This window comes from Glycine soja, chromosome 11 (assembly GCF_004193775.1).
Source record: "Glycine soja cultivar W05 chromosome 11, ASM419377v2, whole genome shotgun sequence".
Taxonomy (NCBI): Eukaryota; Viridiplantae; Streptophyta; class Magnoliopsida; order Fabales; family Fabaceae; genus Glycine; species Glycine soja.
This window is the reverse complement of record NC_041012.1, coordinates 33,626,432-33,651,017: the sequence shown is the minus strand read 5'-3', so window position 1 is coordinate 33,651,017 and position 24,586 is coordinate 33,626,432. Positions and strand designations below refer to the sequence as shown.

The 24,586-nt window shown below is 33.8% G+C and overlaps 2 pseudogenes; both read left to right on the top strand.

Moving 5' to 3' along the window:
- Positions 1-1,014: 1,014 nt before the first annotated feature.
- Positions 1,015-3,582, top strand: LOC114373223 (annotated as a pseudogene).
- On the top strand, positions 3,527-23,112 carry LOC114373222 (annotated as a pseudogene).
- Positions 23,113-24,586: the final 1,474 nt, after the last annotated feature.

Genomic DNA, 24,586 nt, shown 5'->3' with positions numbered 1-24,586 from the left:
TATTCATTGTGGTTTTGTCAGTTGGAGCTCACTAAGCCCACATCTACGGCTTATCAAGTTCATACATTTTGGGGATTTATTTAAATATCTGGGTTTTATCAATGAACTCGCTAAGCCACCATTGTGCGCTTAGCAAGTTCAAACATTTTTTAGTTTTGTAGGCATTTTAGGGATGCATTCGCTAAGCTGGCAGTGCATGCTTAGTGAATTCATAAGTTTCATGCATATGTTCTTGATTTTCTGGGTTTCCGTTGAGTATTCATGAATGGGCTTAGCGCGCAGTCTCGCCCTAAGCCATAGTTTCATTGCGTCTTACCTAAGTCTTTTCGTTTTCATGCATTGGCTCAGCGTGCAGCCTCGCGCTAAACCCTAGAGTCTGTCTGTCTTTTATGTATGGGCTTAGCACGCAATCTCATGTTAAGCCTAGTGCCCTTTGAGGTATTTGTACACAGGCTTAGTGTGCAACCTCGTGCTAAGGCCCCACACCTATTGCATTGGCACTAAGCGCCTTACAGCGGCTTAGCACCCAATCCATAATCTAATTTTCTTTTGCTTTCTTTAATGGCTTTAATTAGTTTTACTAATGTTAGTACTGTTTTATATTCTTTTGTAGATGGCCTCAACGAAGCATAGAGCATCCCCCAATTAACCTCAAATAGAGGAGCCCACTTGGGACTCCTCTCACTTTGTTTTTGAGGCAGCTTGGCTCTGCTACCAGGACAACTTTCACCTCCGAAACATTCTTCTGGAGAGGAACATGGAGCTCGCCTCCATGATGTATAATGAATTCTATAGGGAACTTCAACAGAGGCAATGACACATAAGCCTCACCTGCCTACCAAACAAGTAGATAGACATCACTTTAGTGAAGGAATTCTACTCCAATATTTATGATCCATAAAATGGTGTGCCAAAGCAATGCAGGGTTCGAGGGCAACTCATCAGATTCGAAGCTCAGACGTTGAATGACTTCCTGGAGACCCCGTCATCATTTCAGAGGGGGGGGGGAATACCATGCCTCCTCCTAGTACCTCCACACCTACCCCGACCACCAGGCCATCGCGGCCAAGCTATGTATACTGGGCAGGCAGTTCACTCCAAACATCGACGGGGCTCCGTGGAAGATTTTGCGAAAAGACCTCACCACCCTCGCCCAGACTTGGAGCCTCCTTTGCTACTTCAACCTTGCTCCTACCTCTCACACTTCCAATGTCAACATCAAGCATGATCGACTCATTTATGGGTTGGTGATATAAATGGACATGGATCTGGGCAGCCTCATTTCTTCCCATATTACCTAGATCGTCCAATCTAGTACATCTCGACTTGGCTTTCCTGCCATGATCATGGCTCCTTGCGACACACAGGGGGTCCCTTCAGACACCCTGACCTTTGAGTTTATGTGCCCCGTGATCAACTTGGCCTACATCCAAAACAACTGTTGGAATCTGGCAGATCCTTCGATCGCCTTCCTAAGGCCAAACATCTTTGTTATTTCAACAACTTTGCATGTATGATTGAGTTTGGAAGGACTAAATCTGGTGCCATAATATTCACTGATAGTAACTCGGTGAGATTATTTTCTTCCTTGGAAAGAACAAGATAATATCTTTAGTAGTTTTAGTACAAATGTAGATTGTTCACTAGTGTGCTGAACTTTAAAGTCATTGCTTGTTTCAGATAAGTGGTATGGAACAAACCAATTTTCTATTTCAGCAAGCTTCTAAGGTAATTTGTTATTTTCTTTTAAATTGACCTTTTCATCATACTCCATTTTAGTATCTTATTTGTGAGTTGTTCTAGACATTGTAACTTGTATGTAATATGGTATGACATTTTTTAATTTCTATGATACTTTTTAATTAGTATAATTATATAAATCATTTATTTTATTATATTCTTTTATTTTATGAGTTCAAATCAAAGCCTTAGATCTAAAAATTCTCTCCCTATTTTTATTACAGTTTGATTAGTGATAATTGTTTCCACAATCCTTTCACATTTCCAATAGACCAATGGTGTAATCTCTACCATTCTGATAAAAGCGCTGATTGGAAAATCTAGTTTGTAAAGTTTACTTAGCAGCTTACACATTGGGAGAACCTGAGTTGAAAATTGCAACCCACTACAAGTATAGTGACTTGAAAGCTGCAACAAAAAATTTTAGTGAGAAAAATAAGCTAGGAGAAGGAGGCTTTGGCACTGTATACGAAGTAAACTTGAGTTGTTCCATCTCACATTTTAATCATGAGTCTAAGTGTATTGTTTTTAATATAAAGTTGTCAACAAGATTTCTCCATAAGCTAAGAAGGCAATATTATTATAAGATACACATCTAGTGATTGAGATAAATAAGTTTCAAGCAGAATTTTTAATTATGGTGCTATTGAATAGAGCAAAATGAAAAGCGGGAAAGTTGTTGTAGTAAAAAAGTTACTTTCGGGAAAATCCAGCAAGATCAATGACGTATTTGAGAGTGAAGTAACACTTCTTGGTTGTTGTAGTAAAGGCCAAGACAGAATTCTTGTTTATGAATACATGGCAAATAACAGCCTTGAGAAATTCTTATTTGGTAACTAACTTGTTAATTTCCAATGGAAGCATTTTGTGAGTTTTCCTTTCTTTAGCTCTTTTATCACCTCTAAAGTTTTGAACATATAAACATGGGAAATAGGTAAAAGAAAAGGTTCACTCAACTGGAGACAACAATATGATATAAGTTTGGGTACAACATGGGGATTGGCCTATCTACACGAGAAATTTCATGTTTCTTTCAGACATAGAGATAACAACTAACAAGAGTGGAAATATTCTCTTGGATGAAGAACTTCAGCCTAAAATTGCTGATTTGGGATTGGCGAAGCTGCTTCTAGGGGACTAATCTCATCTTAGCTCAAGATTTGGTGGGACATTGTAAGTCAAAATATAATACCAATCACTCAACTTGAAAATTTTAAAGAGTCAAATATATTGCCATCCACATGCAGAGTAGTCTCATAAATCTTATGCATTTGTAAGGGGATACACAGCACCCGAGTATGCACTCCATGGTCAATTATAAAAAAAGGCTGATACATACAGCTATGGAATTGTAGTTCTTGAAATCATAAGCGGTCGAAAGAGTACTGATGTGAATGTTATTGATGATGATGGTGAGCATAATTACTTTCTTCGACAAGTAAGGAACTTCCTATATACATGTACCAAATATTCACTACTAGAAAAAGCTCCTTTTATGTGTTATATCTACGTCGGTTTAAGAGAAAACGATGTAAAATAAATTGTGGTGGCATTTTCGTAAATAATGGGAAGTGTTTTACATCGGTTTTTAAGAGACCGTCTTTAAAATTAGACTGTCTACATTGGTTATTTAAAATCGTCGTTGAAGGGCACAGAAACCTAAGAGGCATGCATCTCTTTTACTCTCTCTTTCTAGCAATTCATTCACCCTAATTAAAATCTACTAACACAATTTTCTTTTCTCTTTCTCTCTCTCTCCTCTCATCAGTTCTTCGCAATCCTCTTCGTGGCCCGTCGCTAGGGTTTTAAGTTGTGGTTCTTGTTTGCGAGACAGAAACGTAAGCAGCGGCTACCCTAACCTCGTCTTCCTCTCTACTAATTTCAGGTACCGTCACGACCATTTCAATCTTTTCATTGAAAGTCTTATTCTTTCTTCCGCTCCACCATTCGTTAGATATCTCTCTTAATCATTGAAGGGTTTCAACACTCTACTTTGCTCTGCATTTATTCCATTCCGTTCCTCTTTTTTTTTATTCTCGCTTTCTGTAATTGTATTTGTTCAATTGTTCTTGAAGCTATGGCCGACGAAGTTGTGGTTGTTCCAGATCCCACCCAGATCAATGTCAAGCTCTTTAACCACTGAAGCTTTGAGGATATTGAGGTACCAATTTCCATGTTTCTAGGGTTTAGCTACTTAGCAAATTATATCCTAAAAAAAGATGTGATATGTATTTTGTTTTGATGTTTTTCTCTGTGTTCTTATGTGAAATGCGAAATTATTGTTGATTTTTTTTTGCTTGTGTTATCAGGTTACTGACATTTCACTGGCTGATTACGTTGAAGTTGCGGCATCCAAGCACGCCACATATGTTCCTCACACCACCGAAAAGTACTTGGTGAAGCAGTTCAGCAAGGTGCGGTGCCCCATTGTTGAGAGTCTCACGAACTCTCTCATGATGCACGGTAGAAACAATGGCAAGAAACTCATGGCTATTAGGATCATGAAGCATGCTATGGAGATTATTCATTTGTTGACTGACCACAACCCCATTTAGGTTATTGTTGATGTTGTCATCAAGAGGTATGACTTTTGTATTCATGGTTTATATCTAGATGATGATGATTGATCGAGGTCGTACCCGAATCAAATAAACATTAAAAATGCAGTATCTAGGAAGTGATCCTAGGTCGTCTCCCAACGAGCAATGGTCAACCAAACGTTCATAACAGATAGTAATAAAACAATAACGAATTTGGGGGGGGGTTGTTTGTTTTGTAAATTAAACCGCAAGCAAATTCGAATTAAAGAAATAACATAATTAAAACATGTTATTCCCCTTTGATTCACAAGCAAGTCTCTTATCCTAGGTTACGAGGATTTATTCCTAATCAGTTCAACCACTTAATCCAACCCTAAATTAAATTACTAAGCGAAAATTAACATAAGGCTGTCATTATGTGATTAAGCAAAACATACACCAATTAATCATGAACGAAACTGATCATTAAGCATGAACGTAAATTAAGCACAGATACAATTAATCAAGCACTAAGCATGCATGGATTAATAGCAACAATTACAGAGCAATTGGTGAAGTGGAAAAACTGATTAGAATTCAATAGTAATAACAAAACCTCAAAGAGAGTTGTGCTTGATCCTCAAGAGAAAACAACGCTGGAGACTTAGCCTTCCATTAATCAGCAGAAAACGAAATTGCAATTGGAAGCAGAAAACGAAATTGCAGAAAACGAATTTTATTGTTACGTGAACAGTGTGCATGAATAGTAAAAACTGGAATTGCAAAAGTCTAAAATTATTCTCCTCTCCAAAACTCCCAAAACTAAAACCTTGGTGCTGTTATATAGGTCCTCAGCCCCAAAGCTTACAAAGCTATTTTAAGTCCAAGCCCATAAACAAAATAAAATAAAATATGGACAAGATAAGATAAGATTGGATGAAATAAAATCAGGATAAAATAAAATCTAGATGAAATAAAATTTGGATAAGATAAGATTTGATAAAATAAAATTGTCTACTCTCTTCAAGTTCAAGCTCAATTTTGGATTCAAGTCCAATTGCTTATAATTCTCCTGAAATTAAATTAAAAACACAAAATTAGTCAAATAGGCCCAAATGATAAAACTGCATAATTAATTTGACAATTAAGGCTAATCAGTAATTAAAATGGTGACAAAAAGGGTTAAGAAATAGGAGAAAATAATGACACATCAAATCCCCCCACACTTAGCCTTTTGCACTCCTAGGCAAAATCAAAAAGCAAAGCAAGGAACAAATCCAGAGACATTAAAGAGAAACAAACAAACACAAAAAACAATTACATATTTCTCAATGAATCTCAAGGAATGAAAGGAATGGGTAACATCCAACACATAGAGAGTTAAAGAATCAAGACAGTCATGAAAATCATCCAAGCATCTCAAACATGGCAAGATAGTCAATCAGCTCAAGAATGAAAAGTAATAAAGCCTCATAAGATATGCACTCTATCTCTCAAGTGTCTAGACTACTTTTTACTCTCAGAGCACCCATGAAAACAAACACCACATAGACTTGGCAAGACTCTAAAATTGACAACCACACCACAAACATATACACATGAGGATCAAAAGGTCTTTTAAGGTTGTAATGGGGCCAAGGACAAGGTAGAGGAAAGTATTGGATAAGTAGCTAAAACCCAAGGGAATAGAGAAGCAATGGGGAATAAGTGGGAACTAAGAAAAAGTAGTAAATCCCAAAACCCAAAATTAAAAATTAAGCTTAAAAAGTAAACCCAAAACAAAATCAACCAAGTCCTCAAACCAATCCAAGTCTTCAAACCAAGACCTCATTTATTCAACATCATTCTTTTTCTTTCTTTTTCTTTTTTCGTTTTTTTTATTTTTTTTATTTTCTTTTTCTTTTTTGGTTTTTTTTGCTGTTTTTTTTAACGTGAACAGTAGCATTTGAAAGCATTTGAAAAATAAAGCAACAATTAGGCAATATATGTATATACATCAAGCATGGCCAAAATACATCATCAAGCATGGCCAACAAAAACATATCATCCAATGAAACATACCCCCCCCCCCCCCCCCCCACACTTATTCCCAAAACAATTCCAAAGCTCCAAAATTCCTTAAGGGTAGGGTGAGATCATAGTTTTTCACTTAAGGCTTGTAATGAGCTTCAAAACAAAGAAAGGGGAACATAGGCTCAAAGGGGCTATCAAAGGAATTAATTCAAGGTAGGCTCATTTGGCTAGAGGCTTATAAGAACAAAATGCCTAAATCATCTCCCAACATGCATGTGAAGCAAGAAGTATCAACAAGAGTCAAGCCAAGGCTATTGTGCAAGCAATCAATGGGGCAAAACACACCGAATAAAATAGATGATGGCTCAAATTCTCACCAAGGGTAAATCTATCACTTTCAATTCGAACTTTCAAAACTAACTTGACATGTAGAGAAAAACAAGGATTTCAATTCACAAAATGCCAAGAAACTCCTATTTCAAAAACAATTACCCATTACCTGTACATAACCCAAAATTCAAAGAGAAACCTGTAATGTTGTACACAAAACATAAAACCAAAATAACAAAATTAACCTAGAAAACCTAATGAAATTAAACTAGAAAACCCCAAATAAAGAACAATCTCCCCCCCCCCCCCACACTTAAACAACACATTGTCCTCAATGTAGCAAAATCATAAGATCAAGAGCAATCAAAACAATCAATAAATTTGGACAAGTGCAATAAAAGTAAAGAAAGAGATAGAAAATGAAAACTTCCTAAGTCATGACGGAAGAGAAGTAAGGTGAGGTAAGGAGATCTCCTCCACCACTACATCCACTAAGGAGGGATTTGTGAGGAATGGTTTCAGCCGGTGTCCATTAACCTTGAAGCTCTTATCTGTGGATTCACTTTTGATCTCAACTGTACCATTAGGAAAAACATTAGTTACCACAAAAGGACCAATCCACTTTGACCTCAACTTACCAATCATGAGTTCGAGCCTAGAGTTATACAATAGAACTTTCTGTCCAACCACGAAGTCCTTCTTAGCTATCAAGCTGTCATAGAACTTCTTGGTCTTCTCTTTGTAGAATTTGGAATTCTCATAGGCTTCTAAACGGATCTCATCTAGCTCACTTAGTTGCAACTTCCTTTCCTCTCCGGCCTGATCAATAGAGAAGTTGCAGGTCTTTACAGCCCAGTAGGCTTTGTGCTCTATCTCTACAGGAAGATGACATGCCTTGCCAAAGACAACCCGATAAGGAGACATTCCTATGGGTGCTTTGTAGGCAGTCCTATGCGCCCAAAGAGGATCATCCAGCCTGGTGCTCCAATCCTTTTTGTTTGGATGCACAATCTTCTCCAAGATCCTTTTTATTTCCTTGTCTGAAATCTCAGCCTCCCCATTAGTTTGGGGGTGGTAAGGTGTGGAAATTTTGTGCACGACCCCATACTTTTTGAGCAAGGCATACATGGATCTATTACAAAAATGGGTGCCTTGATCACTAATGATGGCTCTAGGGACTCCAAACCTGTAAAACATATTAGATCTAACAAAATCCACAACAACCTTAGCATCGTTAGTTCTGTTGGGTTTGGCTTCCACCCATTTTGAAACATAATCAACAGCAAGGAGAATATAAACAAAAACAAGAGAGACAAGGAAAGGCCCCATAAAATCTATACCCCAAACATCAAACACCTCACAGAATAACATGGGTTGTTGAGGCATTTGCTGTCTCCATGAAAGTGAGCCGCCTGCTCTCTGACAAGGCTCACAAGTGCTACAGATTCTCCATGCATCCTTGAAGATGGTGGGCCAATAGAAACCGCAGTCAAGCACCTTGCGAGCTGTCCTCTTTATGCCAAGATGGCCACCTGGTGCAGAAGAATGACAGAATTGCAGGACTGAGTCAATCTCATGGTCTGGAATGCATCTCCTAATAACCTGGTCACTGCACAACTTCCACAAATAGGGGTCATCTCAAATATAATGCTTAGCATCGCTCTTAATTTTATCATTTTGAGCTCTAGACGCTAAGGGAGGAAAAATAGAAGCAACCAAATAATTCACAATATTACCAAACCAAGGAGTGGGGAAGGAATCAGAAATACTATACAGAATGTACAAATGGTAATATGGAAAATTATCTCGAATGGGTGAGTCCTCAGACGCACGCTCAATCCTACTCAGGTGGTCAGCCACTAGGTTCTGCACACCGCTCCAATCACGGATCTCCAAATCAAACTCTTAGAGCCAAAGCATCCACTTGATCAATCTAGGCTTTGATTCAGCCTTCTTCAACAGGTACTTCAGAGCTGCATGGTCAGTATAAACAATAACACGAGTACCAAGTAAATATGAACAAAATTTCTCAAGAGCAAAAACTATCACTAATAGCTCTTTCTCTGTGGTAGTGTAATTTGCTTGGGCAGCATCCAAAGATCTGGAAGCATAGTAGATCACCTGAGGTAGCTTGTCAATCTTTTGAGCAAGGACAACCCCCAATGCGTAATTGGATGCATCGCACATTAGCTCAAATGGGGTTGTCCAATTAGGTGCCTGAATGATAGGGGTGGTAGTCACCGCACGCTTGAGGCAATCAAAAGCCTCTTTGCACCGGTCAGCAAAATCAAACTCCACCTCTTTTTGCAGCAAATTGGATAGTGGAAAAGCCACTTTGCTAAAATCCTTGATAAAGCACCTATAAAATCCTGCATGACCAAGAAAAGAACGAACCTCTCGCACACAAGAGGGGTAAGGCAATTGTGAAATAACATCTATTTTTGTAGGGTCTACCTCTATGCCCCTGCTGGAAATTATATGCCCTAAAACTATACCTTGTTCTACCATGAAGTGACATTTTTCAAAATTCAGCACAAGGTTAGTTTCAATGCATCTATTAAGAACTTTATCCAGACTATCCAAACATGCATCAAAAGAGGATCCATAAATAGTAAAATCATCCATAAACACCTATATGCAACTCTCTAAAAAATCACTGAAAATGCTAAGCATACATCACTAGAAGGTATCAGGGGCGTTGCATAGGCCAAAGGGCATCCTCTTATAGGAAAAAGTGCTAAAGGAACAGGTGAATATGGTCTTTTCTTGATCCTCAGGAGCAATATGAATTTGTAAATAACCAGAAAAACCATCAAGAAAATAGTAATGAGACTTACTTGCCAAGCGCTCAAGCATTTGATCAATGAATGGCAGGGGAAAATGATATTTTCTGGTCACCTGGTTCAGCCTCCTATAACCAATGCAGACTCGCCAGCTGTTCTGCACTCTTGTGGGGATAAGCTCATTCTTCTCATTCTTAATCACTGTGAGGCATGTCTTCTTAGGAACCACTTAAACTGGACTCACCCATTGGCTGTCAGAAATGGGGTAGATGATTCAAGCTTGTAAGAGCTTGGTCACTTCCTTTTTCACCACATCTAGAATGACGGGGTTGAGTCGTCGCTGTGGCTACCTCACTGGCTTAGCTGCATCCTCTAAAAGTATCCTATGCATGCAGGTAGATGGGCTAATACCAGGAATGTCTGCTAAAGTCCATCCAATGGCCTTCTTGTGCTTCTTGAGCACCGGCAACAACTTCTCCTCTTGCTCAACATCAAGGGAAGCAGAGATGATCACTGGAAATTTGATGCAATCCTACCCCGCAAGGGCATTGGATAGAAGACTCCAAGTAGATTGGGCCAGAGATCCAAGGGAAGGCCCTAGGGTTCTCATGAGCCTTAAGGTAGATTTTGAGCCCATGGGCTAAGTATGAGCCCGCTTATCTTTGTAATTATTAGAATAGGTTTTTTCCTTCGTTTAGGCCTTGTATTTTGGCCATTCTAGTAGTATAGGGTTTTAGCCTTGTATTTCGAGGCATTTTGAGTAGTCTTTGTAGTAGGGACTTTTTTTGTATTTTCATGTATTTTGTCATGGGGTGAGCTTAGCTATTATAGGGGGCGTGTAGCTAAGTTCTAGCTTCTCATCTCAAGGAGGTAAGCTTAGATATTAGAGAGGTGTGTGTAGCTAAGCTCTAGCTTCTTTAGGAATCTTTTCAAGGAAGCTTCTCAAGGAGGTGAGCATAGTTATTAGAGGGGTGTGTGTAGCTAAGCTCTAGCTTCTCAAGGAAGTTTTCTCAAAGAAGCTTCTCAAGGAAGTTTTCTTAAGAAAGCTTCTCAAGGAAGCTACCTAGTCTATAAATAGAAGCATGTGTAACACTTGTTGTAACTTTGATGAATGAAAGTCTTATGAGATACACTTCAAAGTTCCACTTCTCTCCCTCTTTTATTCCTTCAATTTCGTGCTCCCCCCTTCTCTCTTTCTTTTCCTCCATTAAAGCATCCTCTTCAAGCTTCTTATCCAAGGCAATTCTTGGTGGTGAAGCTCCTTCTTCCTTGGCTTATTCCCTAGTGGATGGTGCCTCCCCTCTCCTCTTCTCCTTTGCCTTCCGCTGCATCTCCATGGTGTAAAATCACCATTGAAGGACCTCATTGAAGCTCAAAGATCCATCCTCCATAGAAGCCCCACAAGCAAGCTTCCATCAAGTGGTAATCAGAGCATAAGAGCTTCAAGTAGGTGCTCCTTAAACCTCCATTAATGTTTTGCTTTACCTTCTCTTCCATTGTTGTTTCTTCATTTTTCTCCATGTATCTCCTCACATGTCTTGTGCTAAATGTTGTTAACATGATTCTTTAGAGTTTCCACCGATTAAACTTGCTATAGAGGCTAGATTTTATTTTCTATGGTTCAAATTTCTTGTTCTTGTTCTTGAACCATGAATTGTGTTGAGTTTAGGTTCCTTTGAGTTTTGTCTTGTTATTTTTTGTGGCTGAAACCTAAACCATAAAATTCTTGCAAAAATATTAAAGTAGAAGAAAAACTCAAAAATCTAGAGTGACTTGTTCACCTATTGTAGTTTTGTCATAGAAGTCATGTCTAGTCATGAAACTTGTCACATAAGATTTCTTATGTTGTGTTGAATTTTATTTCTTGTTTCTTTGTCTAACTCATTTGTTCATGAGTGTATGAAATTCTTTTAGCCTATTATTTGATTTGAGTCAAATCTTTCATGTTAATTAGTCCTTAACATGTTCATGCAAAATTCTTAGAGAGTCTTTGATTGTGAACCTTTTCTTGAACTTTTAGGTTTCCTTATGATTGTGTCTATTGTGAATTTGAGTTTTGGTGATTGGATAGCTGGCTGAAATGTTGATCCTAAGTGAATATTGAACTCCTAAAACTGTGTTAAACAATCCTAGTGAGTTCAACATAAATAGGAAGGTTGAAAGTAAGCCCAAGGCAATCTATATAGCATGCTAAAAAAAACTAATCTCTGGTGCTGGCAGCTTAGACATACAAACTTGTAAAAATTACTGAGATTTGGTTAGTTCGAATTTTGAGCTGATATTTTTACTGAATTTTCTAGACATCTGGAAAAAATTTAGAAAAAAAGAAACAAGTGATTTGGATAAAAGGGAAAAATACGAAAAATCACACAAATTGGCAGGAAAATCAGTAACCAAAAAAAAAAGGTGAAAGGGAAGTGTGCTTGTTGTTTTGGCTCAAAATTTATTCTATAATTGGAAATTTCAATTGAAAATTAGTGTGAAGACAAGTGCCAAAGCTAGAGGTTTGTTGAGTCTTTTTTTTTAGTTTATTTTTACTCTACTCTCGAGCCATTCTAAGTTTCTCTTTGAGTCCTAGCTTGCTTCTATGTCCTTTTCATTGCTTTAATTGTTGAGTAATCCTTGAAAAATTGTCTTGTTAAAACTCCATTGGTTTAGCTTTCATTTCATTTTTTTTGGTCTTCGGTTATTGCTTGTCTCTTTGATTCCTTGTTTGTGGGTTGCCTTATAGGGAATTTTAAGGAGGAGTGGTGCCATCCCTTGAAGAATTTGAGTCAAGAAGAAAGGGGCCAACCATCTTAAGAGCTATTGGACTAAGAAGCACTCCAAATTGAGTGAATCACCAAAGAGAGAACAACCACCAAAATTGAGGACCGTTTTGTAATTTTGCAATTTGCAATTTACTTACCTTCATTGCTTTCAAGTTTTGTAACAAAAAGGCCTTTCATTGGAAGTGTGTTAGGAACCTCCAATAGGTTACCAAACTTCCATTTGTGTGTAATAATTTTAGGCAATTTTTCCTTAGGATAGTGAGTGTTTTGTTGGGAACCTTGAATGTGGTCATCCAAACACTCTTAGGATTCGCCTAGTTTACATTTTTTGCTTACTTTCATAGCTTATTTCCTTTACCTTCTATTGTCAAACCGCCTAGATAGCTTTCCTTTTACCAATTAGTTTTTTACCTTATCTTTCACACCTCTTTTAGTGCTTATTTTGGCTAGTTTCAACCATAGTTTCTTTTACCTTTTGTTTTCAAACCTCCAACAAGAAAGAACCACAACTTAGGAACAAACATGAGTCATCATTCATCTAGTGTTAATGGCGAGGGTACTAGTCATAAAGACCATTTATCTAGAATCTTAGATGAGTTGAGTTCCCTCAAGTTATGGAAAGAAAAACAAGAGAGAAAAGAAAAAGGAAAAAAAAGAGTGGAAGAAATAAGTCAAGATGAAAGAAAGAAAATAAGAGAGGAAGAAAGAATAAAAATAATGAAAGAAATGAAAAGAGAAAAACATGCCTCCTATAGTAGTCATAACTCTTGCAAGAGCCTAAGTGAAGAACTTCGTGACTATTACGAAGGAAGGCATAGGTCACATCTTAGACCTCACTCCCATAGAAGAGAAAAGGAAAGAAAGCCTCAAGAGGCTAACATTAACCTCTCATACTTCCATGGGAAGGACAATGTAGAGGCTAACTTAGATTGGGAAATAAGGGTAGAGCAACAACTTAAAAAGAAGTCTACTTCAAAATCTTATGGCTCTTACTCTTATCCAAAGAAAGACCAAGGTCAAGGCATCTTAGGGGTGACACCTTCTAAGCCCAAAGATGATAAGGGGAAGGCAATAGAAAAGCAAGCCCCTAAGGCTAGTATGCAAGAGAAATCTAGCTCTATAAAATGCTTTAAATGTCTTGGAAGAGGACACATTACTTCCCAATGCCCTACCACAAAAACCATGATTATGAGGGGCCAAGACATTTATAGTAGCCAAGATGAGGCTACTACTTCACCTTCCTCTAGTGAAAGTGAAGAAGCAAAAGGGGAAGACTCTAGTGAAGAAATCTACCCCCAAGAAGATGGACAACCATTAGTGGTTAAAGAGAAGTGTAAGGAGGTAAGTGTCTCCTCCAAGAGGTTAGCTAAGAAGAAAACTCATTTTACAATAAAGACAAGCATTAAAGAAACTTTCCCTCTTAGACAACCTCCACATTTTCTCTTTTGTAAAAAGACACTTGCTAGCATTGCCACACCTCTTGGGCTTGAGTTTATTCCTCAAGTAAAGAAGTTGTTGGATGAGGGTTTGGTTCGCAAGAGCTTAAATCCTTGTGCTTTGTTGGTGCCCAAAATAGGTATTATTAGGCACCAAGTCCCTAAAATAGGTAGTATGATGAATGTTTTGAGTGGTGCAAACCTCTTTTGTAAAATCACTCGTGCACCTAACATCTTCATGGTGTGTGTACATTGGGACCCATTAGGTAGGTTTGTTCTTATTTTTAGTTTCAATACAAACTTAGGTACTCATATGGGACACCTTTGGTTTGTCATACTTTTTGGTAGGAATAATCAATATGAAAATATAGAAAAAGGTATATTTTATTGCGTTACTTTTCTTAATTTTTCAAATAGTGATCAAGGGGTTCCCATGAACCCAAAGAGAATAAAGGTCATTCTTGAGTGGCCCACTCCACCAAGTATAAGAAAAATTTGGGGCTTCCATGACTTAACAAACTTTTACAAAAGGTTTGTCCCATATTTTTCTATACTTGTAGCACCACTCATTGAGTTGGTGAGAAACCATGTTCCTTCATGGGAAGATGCCCAGGAAATGGGTTTTCAGACCTTACCTTACTTCAACATACCAAACACCACTAATACATATGTTTTTGTTCTTTTTACAGGTGTTGAGGCAAGGAGCCCAAAGTATGAAGAACCTCGGGATTTGAGGTCAAATCCTTTCCAAGGTGGAGGGAATGATGCAATCCTACCCCGCAAGGGCATTGGATAGAAGACTTCAAGTAGATTGGGCCAGAGATCCAAGGGAAGGCCCTAGGGTTCTCATGAGCCTTAGGGTAGATTTTGAGACCATGGGCTAAGTATGAGTCTGCTTATCTTTATAAATATTAGAATAGGTTTTTTCCTTCGTTTAGGCCTTGTATTTTGGCCATTCTAATAGTATAGGGTTTTAGCCTTGTATTTCGAGGCATTTTGAGTAGTCTTTGTAGTAGGGACTTTTTTTGTATTTTCATGTATTTTGTAAATTAAACCGCAAGCAAATTCGAATTAAAGAAATAACAGAATTAAAACATGTTGTTCTCTCTTGATTCACAAGCAAGTCTCTTATCCTAGGTTACGAGGATTTATTCCTAATCAGTTCAACCACTTAATCCAACCCTACATTAAATTACTAAGTGAAAATTAACATAAGGCTGTCATTATGTGATTAAGCAATACATACACCAATTAATCATGAACGAAACTGATCATTAAGCATGAATGTAAATTAAGCACAGAGACAATTAATCAAGCACTAAGCATGCATGGATTAATAGCAACAATTACAGAGCAATTGGTGAAGAGGAAAAACTGATTAGAATTCAATAGTAATAACAAAACCTCAAAGAGAGTTGTGCTTGATCCTCAAGAGAAAACAACGTTGGAGACTTAGCCTTCCATTAATCAGCAGAAAACAAAATTGCAATTGGAAGCAAGAAAATGAAATCGCAGATTGAAGCAGAAAATGAAATTGCAGAAAACGAATTTTATTGCTACGTAAACAATGTACATGAATAGTAAAAACTGGAATTGCAAAACTCTAAAATTATTCTCCTCTCCAAAACTCCCAAAACTAAAACTTTGGTGTTGTTATATAGGTCCTCAGCCCCAAAGTTTACAAATCTATTTTAAGTCCAAGCCCATAAACGAAATAAAATAAAATCTGGACAAGATAAGATAAGATTGGATGAAATAAAATCTGGATAAAATAAAATCTAGATGAAATAAAATTTGGATAAGATAAACATTTGATAAAATAAAATTGTCTACTCTCTTCAAGTTCAAGCTCAATTTTGGATTCAAGTCCAATTGCTTATAATTCTCCTGAAATTAAATTAAAAACACAAAATTAGTCAAATAGGCCCAAATGATAAAACTGCACAATTAATTTGACAATTAAGGCTAATCAGTAATTAAAATGGTGACAAAAAGGGTTAAGAAATAGGAGAAAATAATGACACATCAATGATGGCTAGGCCTTTTATAGAATAAAGATTGGTATAGTACTATAGTAGAAAGTCTAATAAGCTCATTATTTAAGAAATTTTGAGTCTGATATTTGTAAAATTGTTTAAGTTTTATATATTTGAACCTCAATTTGGAGTTTACTTGGGAAGCTATTTGTCTGGCTTGATTTGGAGGATGGAATGATGATTATAGGTTTCCCTATTGGTTTGATTCCCTATTCAGTTTTATCATCGGTGATTTGAAAATCAATGTCGTTTAGCACTTACAACATTGGTTTTCAAATAACCGATGTTAAAATCACACTAAATTCAGTTTTAACATCGGTTATTTGAAAATTGATGTTGTAAGTGCTTAACGACATTAGTTTTCAAATAACCGATGTTAATATAAACTCTTTTTTTTAATTATTTATATATTAAAAAAATCATATATTGAGTTATTAATTATATTTTAATTAAAAAAATGTAATAATTAATAACCAATAACAAATTCAAAAGGTAAGCATTTAAAAATTAAACTAAATTTTTAAAATAAATTATGTAATTTTAATTTTATTATTACATGATTATCATTTAAATATAACACACATTTATATAAATTATTTGATATTAGTTCATTTGAAAAAAAAACTATTTTTAATTATAGAGTTTAACTTTTATAGAATTTTTATAGAATGTTGGTAAAAAAAATTATATCGTAAAAAAATTTAAAATTTATTATTAATATATTTTATTTAATTATTATAAAAATAAAAAAATAGTTTTTTTTCTTCTTAAAAAGGTAAATGGAGAGTATTGTTTAAAAATTCTATGAAATCCTACTATATTTATATTATCGTATTATCTTTAAATTTAAAGTAAATTAAAATATTTGTATATATTAATTTGATTTATTAAAAATATATGTTAGAGTGGTTCAATTTAAATAATTAAATAATTGTAGTTATCTCGTATTTTTCTAGGATTTTATAAAAAAAACATGATATTTTTATTATTTTTAAACAAATTTTTCATAACAAAAATTATAATATTTTCATGAGACACGAAAATTATGTTTTAAAATTTAGAGTTAATTATAATCCACATGTAATTTGTTTTTATTACATTTGTAATATTTTTATTATTTTTAACCTCATTTGTTAATTATGTGAATTTTTTGTTAATAAATTTAATAAAAAATTATCTAGCAAAGAAGAAACAAAGAAAAAAAATATATTTAAATAGTGATAAATTTTTGTCAAAAGTTATTTTAATACTCAGTTAAATATATTTTTTTAGATTTACTTAATAAAACTAAATTTTAATTCACTTCATTGAAATTTAATATAAATAATTTTACAAATATGTACTCTAAAATAGCCATTTTAATGTAGAATAGTAATACGTTAAAAGAAATAAATATATAGTTACTTTCTAGACTGTATTTTAAAAGTTTATTTTAATCTCTCTCTTTCTCTGAATTTTCTTTTCTTTCTCTTCGCGTTTAGGGTTTCGTTTCCTTTACTTCATAATCAAAAGCTCAGCTTCACCGGTATGTTCCTTTTCACCCTTCAACGTAATCTCACAATACATATTATTTTTTTCGTGTAATTGCTTATCTTTATCATTTTTTGAATCTGCAAATCCTCTTAAGGGGTTTTCTAAATAGATTTTGTTTTGTTTAGTGTATTATGGGAATTGCTTCATTCTCTTAAGTGATGACTTTGTCTTTTTTGGTCATTTACTCTTTTAAGTGATGGGAATTGCAAATCCTTTTTTTTTGTTTTCTCCTTCTTTGGTTCTTTCTCTAAAAGTTTGTTTGTCAAGGGGTGATGCAATAGAAGAGTTGCATTTATACTTTTGAAGATGAATATTGCAAAAGGTTATGTTAGATGGCCATTATTGCATAAGCACTAATCAAGATGAATCTTGTCTCAGTACTGGAATCAGTGGAATGCTTTATGGCCATGGAAACTGGTTTTGGTTTTTGATTAAATGTTACAATGTATTGCGTGTAAAGAGGATGTTATTTATTCATGACATGGTTTTGAGGAAACATTGGCTGGATAAATTACTTTCATTGGAGTGGTTGTGAAGTTTTATATTATGAAACAAATCTAATGAAACACTTAATTTCTCTATTTATTAATTTGTTCAAATGCAATTTATGCTAAAACATTTGCATTCTTTTATCTGTAACAGCTTGATTTAGTTTTAAATGATATAATATTATGATTACCAAATACATATGCAGTGTGTGTGTGTGTGTTGAGATGCCAAATGCCTTAGTGTAAAGCTTTTTTGTTTCCTATTTTTTTTAATAACTTTGTTGTTTAGATTAGGGTTATTGTTGCCTAGTATGAAGAAGAATGTTTTTTTCTTTCAGCAATGCTCATCAAAGATGCAAAAATATATGTGTATAGCTTTTGCTTGAATCCTTGGGAAAAAATATATGTGTCATTATTTGTATAGAAATGTAAACCTTTATTGTATTTGTAATCAAGGTAACTAGTAAAAAGGCAGCTCTTATTGAGAATTACAGTCAATTGAGGAATAAACTTGGTGAAACTACAACCATACCAAGAGGTAAGCAATGCTGAATATGATACTTTATATGGATGGGGCAAGCTCTGATGATTTTTATTATCTTATTATGGTGATGTCCTTTTTTATTTGTGGTAGCACATGGTGCCTTGATGAGCTTGTTAAGATCCTAGAATGTGCCAATTACAAGAACGGCAGGGCCAAGAAATTAACAACTTGTTTTCCCAATATTTTACCATGTAGAACCCTCATATAGATATATGGCGACAGAGAAATAGTTACGGGAAACACATGCTTCAACATGAAGAAAATGCAGGCTTGAAGGTCAACTTTGACTAAAGCATGTAACTTGTCGGGAGAGCATTTAAGTCCCACCACAAGGTATGTACCAACAATTCCTTTCATATTTTTACTTTTGGGATTTCATATTTTTACATTTACTTTTACTTTTAGGCTTTGGCTGTTGAGTTTTTAAAACATTTACGTGGTTGCAAAATGATTTCTTATCTTTATTAATTTGTTGAATATACTGTATTTTTAATTCATATTTTAGGATTAATATTTTTAATATATATTTAGTGATACATATATACATACATACACACACACACACACATATATATATATATATATATGAGTTATGCAAAAACAAGACAATAGATAATAACTTATAAAGTGTTGATTACTAACTAAATTAAGATCGTTGATATCCTATAGTTTAGGAGATTTAAATATTAGGATGCAATCATTATTTCAGTACATTTAGACAATCATTATATGTTGTCTGTGAGCTATGGATATCATTTTCAAATTTGTACAGAAGCTTTCAGTGGACACTAATCTAGAATTTATTTGGCAATTCAATCCATGGCAATGGAGTAATCCATTAACATAATTATAAATTGTACCAAACTACTAATATAAGATAGTGTGAAACTCTGAAGGTCATCATATCTCTAATTTATTTATTTATTTAAATAAAACATGTAAGAAGAATAATGGAAGGCAATCATCAGATGGGAATGGTAGATTACTTCACTTATCCCTTTTTCCCCCTTTCTCTCTATATAGCACCAACCATTTTCTTCTGTTATTGTGTGTGTATGTGACTTGTCTTTTGATCTTGTAGGCTATACTTGATTCAACAAGTTCCTTAGCTGAGTTTGCCTGTGAATTGGAAATAACAGAGTAGGTGCTCTCGACATCTTTTCACATGAAAATAAAAAATCTCATATACATATCCCCTTCTCTGTCTGAAATTCTTTCTCATGTATGTCACTTGGTTTAAATAATTTTATTTATTTGTTGTAGGTGTGAACCACTTCCAGATGGTCGTTTTTATATAGAGGTGAAAATTTAATTGATTTATCTATGTACTTATATATACTTCACTGCTCTAGTTATAATACTTTATTATTGAAGATGAAATTTGAAAAAAAAAATTCTCTCTCTCAACTTTCATCTTTGTTGGCAGGATTTCTTTTAGTTGTTCTTTCTCTATTTTCTAAGAACATTTCTTTGGTGTGATTCTCTGTATGACAGGAGATTCACAAAATATAGAAAAATTCTCCCAATCTTTAATATGCTTCTTTTCCAAATCTAGAAACTATAGGGTCTAGGATTTTTTTATTTGAAACAGAGACAAGAAACAAATATTTGACTGAAAAACTTGCTTAGGAAGGTAAAAATATTTTTGTTATGATACTGATTGTCTACACTGTTCTCACATGGTAAAAATATTATCCCAATCATTTTCTGACAATTTTGATAAATCCATAAAGCAATTTTTTGAAACTTATAACTATTTCTTATTTATATCATATGTGTTTGCCAGAAGGACTTGAGAATATTGTGGATAATTGACAACTTGTACAAGTTCACTCTAAGAGTCAATTGTAATGGTGTTTGTTTCTAATTTTATTTTGTCACTGTTGGGCTAGTGTTAGTGGTCCTAGGATACTTTAGAGGCTCTTAAGAATTTTCTATTTTAACCTGGATTCTATTAAAATAGACTTGGTTTTTCTTTAATTTTATTTCATGGAAATATGGCTTTATTCTTTAAATATTTTATGCAGGTATCGTGTTGCAGAGGTTGAATGGATACAAGATATTATGCCACCAGAAGGAACAAGTGAAAGAGAGACTGTAAGTTCACTAAAATTTTGTTATGAATGTGTTTGTAAGCTCACTGTCATGTTGGATAGAATGCTAGTTTATTTGACTATCTGCATGCATATGAGATTTTTTTTGGGGTGTATAATGGTGGTAATGGGGCTTGTACTTAAGATTCCATGCAAACTACTTTAGCTCCCATTGTTTGGCCGACCCTAGTGGTTTGAATAATGAGATCTTTGATTGCCCTTCAAGTTTATATTCTTTTATGCTTTAGTTTTAAATGTTAAGACTTAGCTACAAGTTTGATGACTCTTTAAATTGAATGCATTATATTGTAACAAATTTATCTATCTTTGTAAGTAATAACTTAATTGTTATGTTGTTACACTTACAACAACAAACATATAATGCAGCTGAAGATGCTCATTATAAATTTACATATCAACATCGATTATTTAAAAAACCAATGTTGTTAATGCCAGTTTACATCGATTTTTTTAAAAAACCGATGTTATTAGTGTCAATTAACATCAATTTTTTAAAAAAACCGATGTCAATATGTAAATTTGTAACTTTTTGTTTTCAAAATTCTTATCATATAATATTGGCTATTTAAATAATCGATGTTGTATTTATTAGTTAACATCGGTTTTGGAAAACCGATATTAACGATATTACTTTCAACATCGGTTAATAATCGATGTTGAAAGCCTTAAATAACCGATGTAAAAACCTTATTTTCTAGTAGTGCCATCATGATGATAGTCCAGAGCTTGTAAAGCACCTTGTCCGGGTACTTAAGGTATATGCATATTCAATTTATTTGAGGGAAACATCCAAGAAGAAAAAATAGAAAATGACTGAGATTATAATTTTTTAAACTAATAGTCATGTCTTCAATGATTTTTACTCTTTGAGCAAACATTCCATATATTTACAACTTTTTTCTTTTCTTCAAATAAGTGGTGGATCCAAAAAAATTTAAAATGTGAGAATAATATTTATATATAAACTTGTTGCAAAAATATTCATATTATAGATTGTTGTTTTGTTGCACTATAAGTTAGAGCAATTTATTATCATTCATATATATTATAATAAGAATAGTTTAAAAAATGTAGAAACAACTAAATGAGGATCCGTTCCAGCTTGAAATAACACTATAAATCAATATCAATAGATTCAGGTAGTAAGAAATAGTTTCCCTCAATTATAAAAAAGGTTTTCCTCAATTAATTAAGATCATAAATTCAATTTTTTGAAGTGAAAAATAGATACTGGAAGAACTTTTCTTCCATATAAATAAATGTACCGAACTCGAGTTAGATTAGTTAAGATATAATGCTACTTTCAAGTGTGAAGGATTGAAGACTAAAATAATTCTATCCAACAATTCATATAATGTTAATATGTCCATCAGTAATTTTCTCATGTTCCCGGGTCAATTAAAGGTAAAATAATTAAAGTTTAAACTAGGTTTAGGTTCACCAATAGAAAATATTTTTTATTAATTTATATGCATATCTCATGAATATACTCTTCGTTGGTGAACATTTATAATGCATGTTTTTATAAATTTTCATAGTAAACCAAATCAGTTTTTTAATTTAAGTAAAAATAAAAAAGTTTTTAAATTAATTGTATCTTTGATCATTTAATTAATGCTCATAATTTAAGTTTGCAATTTTGTTTCTCCTTTAATTTTAAATCCCTGTGATTTTGGTCTTCCATTTTTAAATCAAAATATTTAGTCTTTATATTTTTTCATAATAAATATTTTTTTCTATTAGTTGATTGTTTGGTAATAAGAGTTGAACCCATGACCCTTTAATATAAAAAATAATAAATCACTATGACACCTGTTTTATTTAGTTAATTATGTTAACATTATTTTCTATGTATAATTAGTCAATTAGCCAAATAGTCAAGAGTTATTTCTTTTTCCAAATTATAAAAATTTATAAATTAGCAGGAGGGGCCATTGTGATGGCCTGGCGAGATAATAGATAGATAGATACATTATCTCTCGTACTGCAAAGGAACCCAACTTGAACACTTTCTTGAGCAAGCAAATAGTGATTTATAAATTATGAATATTGAATAATTAATTTCTTCATATTTTTTGGACGTACATGGTGGTTGGTGGATATTGGTAATTTGTGTTGGTGGGTCAAATAGTGATTTTTAGAACTATAAAAAAGTAAATTTTGTTATATGTTTGGTATTTTATTTTATGTCAATTGACTATTGTCTCATACTAATGATTAAAAAGGATTAACTTAGTTAATTAAGATGTGTAAATGTCTCCCACTCAGTTCTATTTTTTGTCTTATGCCAGGTCATGGGAATTTCATTCCATCTTAAGCTTAAGCATTTATCTTGTTTACTCTACTGCCTCACACAATGAACAAAACTGGACACTCTTTATACAACATCAATTAATAAATAAATATTAGTTCTATGATCATCTTAGTTTCTTAAGCAATTAGCCAAGCTATCTAGAGGAAGCTCCCTTCAACTTCTTTGTAACAGGAAGCTCCCTCTTTTTATATTCAAGGGTAGCTAGCTATGGGCAAGCTTTACCTTGCTGATGGGAAGCTAGCTAAGAATTATATTCCTCTGTTTGTATAGAGGTTGGGCCTCTGGCTTTGACTGTTTATGTTATACCTCTTGGACTGTGATATTTTTCTCACCTCTCCTAATCAAAATATATTCTGTTTCAAAATATGCAGGAGCTTGAAACGAGCAAATTTGTAGCTCTTCGCAACAACATTGTGGTCATGATGGCAGACTTTTGTGTTCGGTTTTCACTGCTCTTGTTGATTGGTATGCCTCGTCAATATTGCATTTAAGTGACGGGTGATAACCGATATAGAAAGACATTTTTAACCGATATAGAAAGATAATTTTGTAGTAGTGATTGTTTGTTTTCTTGTAATATTTTACTATATTACCCTTGGTTTTGACTACAACAGGCATGGACATTGTATGAGAGTGGCAAGCACTTAGAGTTAGTGGACCAAAGCTTAAACCCTAATAAGTATGATTCAGAAGAAATGAAGAATGTGATAGGCATTTCTTTGTTGTGCACTCCACCATTGTCTGCAATGCGGCCAGTCATGTCTGAAGTAGTAGTCCAACTCCGTAGCAATGACTTACTTGAGCATATGAGACCTTCCATGCCTATCTTTTTTAAGTCAAATTTAAGGGCCCCTTGAGGATATATCATATTTGCTTCAACTGGTTCCTCTACCACTAATGCTAGTATATGCTACTACGTCCAATTCTGTTGTAACTGTTCGATGATTAAATTAAGTACATGATGTAAAATAATTTTTTTGTACAGTTCATTATTAAAGATAGGAATAACTATTTGTAAAAATCTTATTTTTAAGAGAAAATTACACTGGCATTCCTAAATTTTGTTTATTAATTAAGAATATGGAGCGCTTGAATAAGCGGGAAACAAGGAGGAAATTGAGGATAAAAAAGGCAAATTGACAGGTGCTGCCTATAGAAGATTAAATAGCTTTATGCTATTAATCAACATGACTTATATTTCCTAAAAAATAGCATATATAAACGTTTTCTGCATTTTATTTTTTACTATTTTATAATCCTTTTATGGTTAAAAAAGAGAAGATAAATGGATTTTAATTAATTTTCAACTTATATTAATGTAAATATTTTTATAAGTCTACCAATAAGTCATTGATTTAATTAGTTATAGACTTGATACCCATACAGATGTGGGGTCTAAGTGGTTTTAAATGAAAAAATATAATTAAAAAAATGTTACTAAATATGAATAACAAAATTCTTAAATAAATATTAATTAATCATTAACAAAATTAATAAATAAATATTTTATATCAATAAGATGATTAAAATATATTCATCACAACTTCAACATTACCTTTACTTTTTGCTCAATATTCACTCCAATTTCTCCATTTAAGTGTTTTGTCTTCACGCTACAATGGAACCCTCTCACCATATTATTCCCACTTAGCATTAATTGGTGAGTGAAAGACACGTTGAAGTTTTATCTTGATTGAGTAATGACTTTATGTTGGGAGGAGTCAATGCCCCCTCCTTTACGCAAATTCTATTTTTGTCGATACATAACAAAAAGACAACAAATAAAATACTTTACACACTTATTTTATTCCATTTACTATTACTTTAATAAGTTGAAAAATAGTAAACAAAATAATAAATAGATAAGATACATGTATAAACTACTCAATAATTTAACAGATTTGTATTAAACAATTATTATACTATTCAATAATTTTTAAATAAATAACTAGGATTATATTTCCT